The 10073-nt window shown below is 48.5% G+C and overlaps 1 long non-coding RNA gene across 3 annotated transcripts; it reads left to right on the top strand.

Annotated features, from left to right (window-relative positions):
- Positions 1–62: 62 nt before the first annotated feature.
- On the top strand, positions 63–10050 carry LOC121660372. 3 transcript variants are annotated; one of them, XR_006014651.1, is made up of 6 exons: positions 63–742; positions 1533–1728; positions 1804–2162; positions 4083–5349; positions 8521–8748; positions 8870–10050. It is a non-coding gene; the product is annotated as an uncharacterized LOC121660372 (long non-coding RNA). The 3 variants fall into 3 exon arrangements; XR_006014650.1 differs by having other exon boundaries at positions 64–742; positions 1820–2162; XR_006014649.1 differs by lacking the exon at positions 1804–2162 and having other exon boundaries at positions 65–742.
- The last annotated feature ends 23 nt before the right edge of the window (positions 10051–10073 follow it).

A 10073-nucleotide genomic window follows, 5' to 3' on the forward strand; every position in this document is an offset into this window, starting at 1 on the left:
TAATGGAGCCTTGGGACTCGGCACTTCATTCTTTTCACGTGTTTGGAGGTGCAGGAAATGCCAAACCCCACAGGAATTCTGTGTCTGTAACATCGGGTGCAACCTTTTGAAACCCAAGTGCTCAGAGTGGGGTTTTCCCAAGGGTAAATCCCAATGTGACATGGCAAAGCTTCAGTGAGGATTTCCAGGCTTGACTGCACAGCTTTTGGGAAAGCTCAGTAGCCAAACAAGATCAGATTTCTGTCGGATTTGGATCAAACGTGGCGTTTAAGTCTGGGACAGCTCAGCTCCCTGGGTGGGAAAGTGCTTGGAGTAGCCAAGAGCTGAGCCATTTTTGAGAATTCCAAGCGTTGTGTCCTTACGCTCCTTAATACAGCGTTTAAATAATTGATCCTGAATGGAGCCAGTATCAGAGGGATTTGTTAGAGGGGCAGGGATGTTTTTTCATGTGGCAGTGTGTCGGGATAGTCAAGACTCCTTACGTCAGAATTAATTGGTCTTCCTTCTTTTCCCTTTTGTTCTTTCTAGATTGTGGCTGAGTGGGGAGAATATTTGGGATAAAGAAACGAAATGCCCGAGGGAAGCTTCGTGTTCCCGTGGGGATGCTTTAGGCGCGTGCAGCTTCTGAGCTGCACCGAAAGTTGAGGCTCCCCCGGAAGCCTTCCGAAGCTGGAAGGGCCGGGGAAGAGAATTCCAGGAGAGGTGTGGGAAGCGCTTTCTGCCAGGTCTGGACAGCACCGAGGTGGGAATGACTTCAAAGTGTTCCTTGTCCCTGTCCTGTTCCCAGCCCAGGACAAAGTTGGTGTTCCCTGAGCGGCTGCGGTTCCCTGGATGTGGCAGGAGGAGGTCTCTGCCGGGGAGTGGGAGAAATGTCCCTGCCCGGTGCCGTGTCCTTGGCGGGCAGAGAGCGCCGATCGTGGCAAGGGGGGTTTGTGAGTGTGGAATCAATCCTAGCTCCTTTTTAAGGGGGTGTTTTAATGAGTCATCAGCAGGGACCACTTTTAGCCAGCTTTAGTTAAGTTCCTTTTGCACAGGTTTCATGTGGCTTTGATGGTGAAATCACCAAACCCTGAAGTTTGCCAAATTACCCCTGAAAAGCTTTAATGAACCAATCCTGAGGGAACTGGGGATTGCATATCTGGGATCTTATGGCCCTTTGAGGCCATGTTGGGTTTACCCCCTGATTTTGGTGCTGAGGGAAACTCCAAGTTAAGAATAATCCAAATATGAAGCACTTCTCACAAAAGTCAGCTTTGCAAAGCTTTATTTGGGCTAAAAAAGAAAAGATGGGAATGCCCTTGGCAGAAAAGCAGCTGTGAGGCACAGCAGGCTTCAAATGCCTGTCAGCAGGAGCTCCGGGAGAAACGGCTGCTGGCTGCGGGCATCCTGGGCTTTCCAGGCAGGTTTTGTAGCGGATTGCAAGGCAGTTTTCCTGCCTCTGGGGGGTGGCACCTGCATCCCACTGGAAAGGGAAAATGTGGAGAGAGCAGCAAGCGGGAAGACGGTTGCTGATGTGTGTCCTTGGATTGCAGTTCCTCCCGGTGAGTCTGTGCTGCTGGAAGTTTGAAGGAGATCAGTCCTGGAGTACGTGTGGGTTCAGCTGTGGGGCTTGGGAGCGACGCTGGACATGAAATTCCAGGGATGTTCCCCTTGCTGGAGTGAGAAGCAGTGGAAGCACTTTGCTGTGTGCTTCTTCATCGCCTTCGCCTCGGTCCCCTGGGGCTCCAGGTAATCGCCTCTCACCTTTGCTTTTCCAAGGGTCTCTAAATGAGGGCTTGAGCTTTGGTGCAGCTCCCTTTACAGGGAAGATCTGTTCCAGGAAAGGTCTCCTGGTCTGGACCGATGGCGTTGCAGGAAGAGCTGGAAACGCCAGAGCTCCTGTGGCTCCCTCATCTGATTTGCCTGCAGGCAGCAAGGATCATTCCCAAGTGTCATCCCCTGGCTCCGTGACTCGGGGAGGTTGTGTTCCCCCAAAGGCCAGGGGCCGCTTTGTGTTGCAGCTCACGGAAGTCCAGCTCGGTGGTGCTGGGTTTGGTTTTTGTGTGCAATGAAGGCACTAAAAAATTCCCCTCCTTCACTGGCACAGCCCTGGAGTGGGAGCAGATTCCCCTTATCCCGGAGTTATCCCGCTCCTGCCCTGGATCCCTGCGGTGCCGTGGTAGGTGAGGAGACTGAAAGCTTTCATTAGGAATTGGGGATTATGAGCACTGACATTTACTGTGCTAGAAAGTCCAAGGGACAAATTTGTGCCAATTAATGTCACGCCTTTAACTACGAGGATCAATTCGTGTTATGCTTGTACCAGAGTCTGGTGACAGAGGGGGTTTCCAAAGGAAGTCTTGGTCCGTGGAGGCCTGTGCCCAAAGAAAATGCCAAGAGAACTGAGGTATGAAAAACAAAGGTCCTTTATTTATATAAGAGCAGCAACAAAAACGAGCTGCAGAACATATTTACATTGTAAGAACCTTTGTAACAACAACGATCTATAGAACGTATTTACAAGAACATATCTATCAAAACTATCTTAAACGTATTTACAGAAGACAAAAAGAAACGCTAAAACGTATCTACAGAAGGGTGCCATCTCTGCCCTGGATCTCCGTCAGTCCTGGAAGAAAAGCAAGTGACACAGTCATTGCAGTCAGGCACAGAGGGCTGTTCCATGTGCCCCAGGCTGGGACACACTGGCAGAGCGGGACTCTGCTGCCAGCACTGAGCCTGGCTGGGGCTGGGGGTCAGGCCCCAGGCACTGGCATGGGGCTTGTGTGAGCCAAAGCAAGTGCAGGACAGGCTGGGGATGGTGCTTGTGCTGCCAGAATCCAGCCCACGGGGCACCGTGTCCCTCGGGGGGGCACCCAGCCCAGCCCCAGCCTGGCAGCAGGGCACCCACTCTGCCTGTGGGGAGCACATACCTGTCCTACTGCTGGAGTCCCTCTTCATCCCAGGACCACGTCCTCCTCCTCGTCTTTTCCATCCACATCCATGTCCTCACTGTACTCTTCCATTTCCACCTCCATCTCTTCCTCCATCTCTTCCTTCACATCCACCTCCATCTCTTCCTCTCCAGTCTCTCCTCCCTCCACTTCCATCTCCTCCTCTCTATAAGTCTTTATATCCACCTCCATCTCTTTCTCTTCGTCTCTGGAAACCTGCAGATGTAGCAAAACCTCGGAGTGGGATCCCTGTCCCACAGCATCCCCACAGAGGCACTTAGGTGGTGTCCATTTCCACGGAATGGCACGTTACCTTCCTCAGGACAAATGTGAGCATCTGGCAGGGATGAACGGCAAAATCCAGGCACAAGAGACCTTTGGGAACTCTTGGGAGTAGCGGAGCAGGGGCCAAGCAGGGTGACGGGTGTGTAGGCACAAGGGCGAATGGTTGTGTTGTCCTCTTTGCTGGATGCTGGGAGCTCCGGTGTGAATGCAGACCGTGACATCACAATTGACAGGAGTCCAGGGTCACCGTGGAGTGGACAACGGGGATCATAGAATGATGGAATCCCTGAGTGGTCTGGCTTGGAAGGGACACTAAAGATCATCTTGTTCCAACTTGAGCAATCTTCTACCAGAGCACGTTGCTCAGAGTCCTGTTCCCACGTGGCCTTGGATGTTCGCAGGGATGGGGCATCCACATCCTCTGTGCACAGCCTGGGCCAGTGCCTCAGCCCTCTCAGTGTGAAAAAGCAGCTTCCTTAGAGCCAACCTAAATCAACCTCCTGCAGTTAAAAGCCATCCCCCTTCTCCTCTTGCCACTGGCCCTATTGAACACTGTCCCCCATCTTTCCTATGGGACCCTTCAAGTCCTGCATGGCCACAGCAAAGCCTCTCCAGGGCCTTCTGTTCTCCAGGCTGAACATTCTCAAGCCCACATGGACAGCAGTGACTTAGATCAGCAGAAATCAAAGCTGCAAGGTAGCAAATAGCACCAGGAACTGAGAGAGGGAAGCTTTAGACCCAGGCTTGTCTCAAAATAGACAAAATTAGTAAGAGTGCAGGGGCAGATGGTGGGACACTGGCTCTGTTCTAACTGATGAATATTTTCTTTTTTTCTTCTTCTTCTTTTCTCTCATGCTGACCCAGGTTTGGCTGTTTGAAAGGAAGCTTGGCACAGCATCCATTGTCTTCTCCATTTGTGAAACACCGAGCAGAATCTGAGCAGGCTGATGGCGCAGAGCAAAACCTGCAAATATCTTGATAATCCTGAGCCTGGGGGATGCAGCTAAACCCAGTCCAAAGGAATTTCTGGAAAGTCGAACCTGGTTTACATTTTCTTGAGTTTGGCTGTGCCAGCTTCACCAGACATTTATAAAAAAAGCAAACAAAAAACTCCAACCAAAAAAGACAAAAACCCAAACAAACAAACCCACACAAACCAATCAAACAAACAGATAAAAAACCCCAAATCAAACCAAAAGGAATGAGGAGTTCACAGTAGTTGTGAGGATATCACAGCAGGCGAACGGCTGCTTCCCACAGGACCACCATAAAAAGCCACATGGAACAGCTGCTCCGAAAGATCCACACCAGGGGCAATAGAAAAAGGGATACATGGCGGCTTTGGGGGTAGCTCCACATGAAGGTGAGGATGAGCACTCCGTGGTACAGATCCAGCATTCCCCACACTCCAGGCCGCTCTTTGCTCCTGATGAAAGACCCTTGCAGGACTGTGGCCCTTCTCAATGCAATGTAAATCATCGCCACAGCTCTCAGCTGAGCCACTGGCATTTCCAGAGCGAGATTCAGGCACAATCCTACTGCCTCGGAGCATCTGTGGAAGATCCTGAACTTCTTCACCCCCAGAAACACAAAGCAGCTCAGGCTTTCCCTGAATTGGGTCTTCAGAGGAGGTTTCCAGGATCTCTGAGATTTGTTCACCCCTCAGCACGTGTGACTTTATGTACAGTGATGCATTTGGGTTCCTTCCTCACCCCTGTGTGCCAGAGAGAAACCACCCACGTGGATGAAGGATAATGTGTACAGGGAAATTTATTCCTGGATTGTCATTTTGCTTCACTGTCACTTAGTTAAACATGGTCCTTATCTAAGAAGGACTTAGAAGAAATGTGTAGGAATTTTGGCTCTGAGAGGAGCAGAAAGCACATTTTCTAAAGCAAATTCCCAGCTGATGCAGCTTCCCTGGCAAAAGAGTGATTCCCGTTCATCTTCCTGGGAAGAATGTGAAGACCCATTCAGAGATCACAGGTTCAGCTGGCCTTTGGCTTTGTGTACCTCATTTCACAGGTCCAGTTTCATTAAAGGAGGCTCAAGTTTGCCTTGCAACACAGAAGTGCTGTAGCTATTCCCAGGAGAAAACCAAGAAATGACTGTCCCACGGTGTGGTCACTAGGTTGGTACCCGGGGTAGAAATCCCACCACAGTTGTGGCTCTGTGAGCAAAGAGAGCCAGTGCTTTTTGGGGCTGTAACAGCTGAGAGTGTGGCAGAGCAGTTTTTATATTATTTTTAGAGTCCTGAAAACATTGTTCCCAAAACAATCTTTCTCTCCTGTCTTCTGTCATAAGTTGTGGAACAGAGAAAATGGAAAGGAGCAGAGGTTTGTTTAAATTGGCTTTTTTTTGTTTGTTTTTTAGTCTTAAAATAGCATCAGCGTGATGCATGATACTTTAGAAATTGGATTAGTGACACCTATTTTGTCCCACCAGAGAGGTGGGATTTAAGACTTCCAACAATAGAAACACCAGATGTGCAAGAGCTCAGTTTTCCACCCCTCACAGGCCGGTATCTTGCTGTGCTATTTTAAGCAGCCTCAGCCAGGTATATTAAAATACTGCTCCAAACAACAACAGAATGAAAATGTTCCACCAAATGGGGAAAAATAAGAAAAGTGGGCGGCAGCTGATGTTCATTTTGCAAAGTCAGATGCAAACAATGTTTGCTGGATTCCTTTCCTAGAAAAATGTAGACATTTAATAGAAATCTACCTCTGAGGCTGGTAAGTTTGGTATGATTTTAGATCTGGGAGGAGCAAAACAGGTTCTAGAGAAGCTGTGATTGTCGCAGCCTTGGCAGTGTTCAAGGCCAGGTTGGATGGGGCTTGGAGCAAAGTGGTCTAGTGGAATATGTCCTGAGTGTGGTGAGAGTTGGAACAAGATGAGCTTTAAGGTCCCTTCCAACCCAACACATCCTGTGAGTCCATGAAAAGAAACTTTTGGTTTTCCTGAGGTGTTGCCTTGGCAAGGGGAGGTCACAAATACCTCAGGTAGTTTGAAATGCCCTGAGCAGAACCCAGCTGTGCTTTATCACAGGTGCTGAGGGCTTTTCACTTGTATTTTATGGGGGATTTTCACAGGGCAGTGCAAGAGCAGCTGAATGTGTTTGACAGGCAAAGAGGGCCAGTGTGGCAGCAGCTTCATTCAACAGAGCTTTTCCTTCTGTGATCCTGTATAACCTGAGGCACTCTGGGGCTCCTGAACCCGGCAGCTGGGCAAGTTAATCATGATAATAAGTGATAAATTAACCTGCTCCACTCTCCTTAGCATGGGGGGTGATGAGCATTAGGTACTTTGGGGAGCATTGCCAAGATGGGAGCTTGTTTTTTGCCAAGGAGAAGGGAGAAAATATTGCTTAGACTAAATAAAGCAGCTCTGCTTCCCCAGCAGGAGGAAAAGAAGCGATTAAAGATGTGAGTGCTGCATGGAATCATTTGCATGAGGATACATCTTGTCTGCTATGCAGGATAGTTCCCAATAAACCATGCTTCGCCTGACCTATATTTTTGGATTTCTACCACATAGTACAAGAGACAAGATTAAAAATCCCAAAGTGCTTTGTGGGCAGGGAATGAAAAGTGGGGAGGCACTTTTTTGTTTTCTTCAGCCTGCCTCTTTCTTTTGTTCCCTTCAGGGATCTCACTTCATTTCTGCTGGTTTTTGGAGCACATGTGCTTAGCTCTTTCCAGATCCCCTGGGCTTGTTTTAGCTCTGGGTGTCATGGACACTCTAAATTGTGAGGTTTTTTCCCTCCATCTACCTCTGCTTCTTCAAGTGGTTTACCTTCCTTTACCTGTTGGAGTGATGGATTTTTCTCACCTTTTATTACTTAGTGCTTTTTCTGTATTTCCTTCATTCTCTAAAACCAACTTTTCACTTGCCCTGTGGCTGTTAGATGCCAGTTATGGGAGCATTAATTCTTTCTCTACTGCTTGTCTGAGCTTTCACAAGGAGCTGAGAGCTCTCTCGGGTTAAACTTGACTCGCTTCATCACCTTCCTTGCTGCTGCCTATGTCCTTGGACACTTAAGGGAATAAAGTCTCAGTGTGGAGATTGTAGTTGTGAAACTGTGGGTCTTTTTGAGAGACAAGAATGCTGTTCTCAGTCTTTTCAAGGATAAACTGACCACCTTGTTTTGGGGCCAAGCGGGCTCAGATCAGCACAGAGGTGCCTGTTGCAGGTACTGAGGTTTGGAGGGCTGGCAGCAGCTTCTTGGGCTGTGTTTGTGTGGTGCTGTAAGGTTTGTGTTGGGTCCCTGGAGCAGTGGGAACAGAGCCCCAGTGAGATGCACATCAGGAAATGTGGGTACAAAGGGCCTGAAATGTGACCAGCTCTGGCATAGTTTCCATAGGACAAAATATTTTTACTGGGATTTTGGACAATTTGAGGCTCTTCCTCTTACCCTTTGCCTGGTGAACATTCCCCCTGTGCAAGAGTGGGGAATCCTGAGCTCACACCATGGAAGTGCCTGATAAATATTTTTTTCTCTTTTTCAATGTTTTCATCCCAGCAGGAGTCAGAGAATATGTGATTTTCCCCTCAATTTAAACCCTCAGAAAGGAGGGCCAATAGGGCTTTACCCTTCCTTTAAACCTTAGGATGATGAAAATGGGGGAGTTCTGCTCAATTCAAACCCATAACATAGCATTGTCAAAGTTATCTGCTTCCATTTAAACTAGAAAATAATGGAAACTAGGGATTCCCTGTCAAGCAATACCCCTAAGAGCATGGAAAAGGCAGGGTTTTCTTCAATTAGTACCCTTAAAATTGCAGAGGAAGGGGATTCCCCCTCAATTTAAACACAGTAATGAAGAAGGAAGATTGTCCTTTTGTTTAAAGCCCTTTTCTCCTGGGAAACCTCCTTTTTTCTGGGGGCACTGGGTTAGGACTGACGAGGTGAAAGGGGAAAGTTGAACGTTTCCCCCCGAGAGCCCATGTGCTGCCCTGCCTCCTTAGGTGCTGCCCCTAAGGAGAAAATACCCATTTTGGTAGCACAGATCCCATGTTGACAGTATTGCATCTCTGCCCACATAAGACGTCTGAAAACTGGGATTTTGCAATTTGGTATTCTGAAACGGGGCTGTTTTGATTTTTTTGCAACTTGATTTTCTAGTATTTTGAAACTGAATTTCTTTGGTATTTTGGAACTTGGTCCTCTGGTACTTTGAAACTAGATACTCTGGTATTGTAAAACTGGATTGCTGTTGTATTTTATAACTTGGTATTCCAGTATTAGATGTAATTTCCTCAGGAAAAACACTTGGATCACTGCATCACTTTCTTGTTTCAGGCTCACCAGTCAGCCGGGCTATCCAAGTCCATCCTCCCCAGCGGGGAGAGCGGGAGCACGTCCGGCCATGGAGAATTTCTGGGAGAGCCCGGGAGAAGAAAGAAGGCTCCAGCTTCACAGATCTGTGTCATAACCCATCCTGTCGGCCACTCCTGTTTGATCCTGGTGCATTTGTCCTCTTGGATTCAACCTGAGCAGCGCTAATTGCTGGCAATGAAGCAGCCTTTGGTACTTCTTTTCCACAAAACCTCTCCATCCTGCCCTTCAATCCTTTTGCAAACACGGGAAAAACCCAAAATTCCGTTTTTCCCCCCCTCTCCCCTTCACTTTGCCTCCTCTTTTCTCACAGGCTTTGGGCTACCCAGGCTTGCATGTGGATTAGGCAGAGCACCCTGTAAGCTCAGCTCCAGGTGGGATTGCAGCGGTGTTGGAAGCACCAGGGATTCTCCCAAGGTTTGGTGTGAGGAGCTGCATCTTGGGAGGGGCTGGGATTTTGTGCACTTCTGGGGGTTTTTTTTCTCCTGTTTGCCTTTTGGGCCGCCTCAGAGAAAAAGCTGGAAACCACAGAAAGGGAAGGGGGTTCCCAAATTCCTTTCCAAATCCTCAGAGGAGGCACAAATCCATGTGCAGCTGAGGAAAGAGATGAGAATGGGAGTGAGGGGGGTCATGCTGGGTGCCCTCCCCCAGAGGGACCCAAAACTGCCAGAAAATTCACAGGGAGGGGAGTTTATAGAATACTAAAACCCTCGTTTTTCACTTTTAGGTATATTGATGCCTCATACTAATTTATGTATAGATTAATTTTCAAATACAGCCTCTCTATCTACCCTAACATATACAGCAATATAAGAAGCTGGGAATAGAGATCAGCAGGTTTTGAAAATAACGAGCCGGCGTTTTTCTCCAGGAAGGAAAGAAGGGATTGCTGTCCTGGCACAGGGATTGCTGTCCCGGCACAGCGGGAGCTGCAGGCACGGGGCACCGGAGCTGCCTCGGCCGTGCGGGGCCCAAGGCGTCGCTCCGGGGTGGATTCTGTGGGGGACAAAATGAACATTTTGGGGTAAAATCTGCGTTAATCTGCAGGGGAGAGAATGAACCATTTGGGGTAAGAATGAGCTGATCCGTGCTCGCCGGAGGGACCAGCTCGGGCTGGTTCTGTGTTGCTGTGAAGAATTTGCTTTGTGGAAAGAAAGAGACACCTGAGACTGCCGCGGGAATCCTGGGCTGGAGCCGGGAAGGAAACCTGGTCTGACTGCGGGAATGGGAAGGGGGGGTCAGGAGGGGTCCTGGTCGGTCACTGGAGCCGCTGCCGGGAAGGCGACGTGTAACAATGTATAGCGAGGTGTAAGGAACATATTGATTACTGGATTATCTATAGCGAGGTGTGAGGAACATATTGATTACTGGATTATCTATAACGAGGTGTAAGGAACATACTGATTATTGGATTATCTATAGCGAGGCATAAGGAAGATATTGATTGCTGGACTATCTAATGATACTATATAACGATCGTACAAGGAGATCTATCTAAAAAATCCTCCATGGTCATC

The sequence above is a fragment of the Corvus kubaryi genome, unplaced genomic scaffold (genome assembly GCF_017639235.1).
Source record: "Corvus kubaryi isolate FWS band 111438036 unplaced genomic scaffold, C.kubaryi_AGA036_p1.0 33920, whole genome shotgun sequence".
Classification (NCBI taxonomy): Eukaryota; Metazoa; Chordata; class Aves; order Passeriformes; family Corvidae; genus Corvus; species Corvus kubaryi.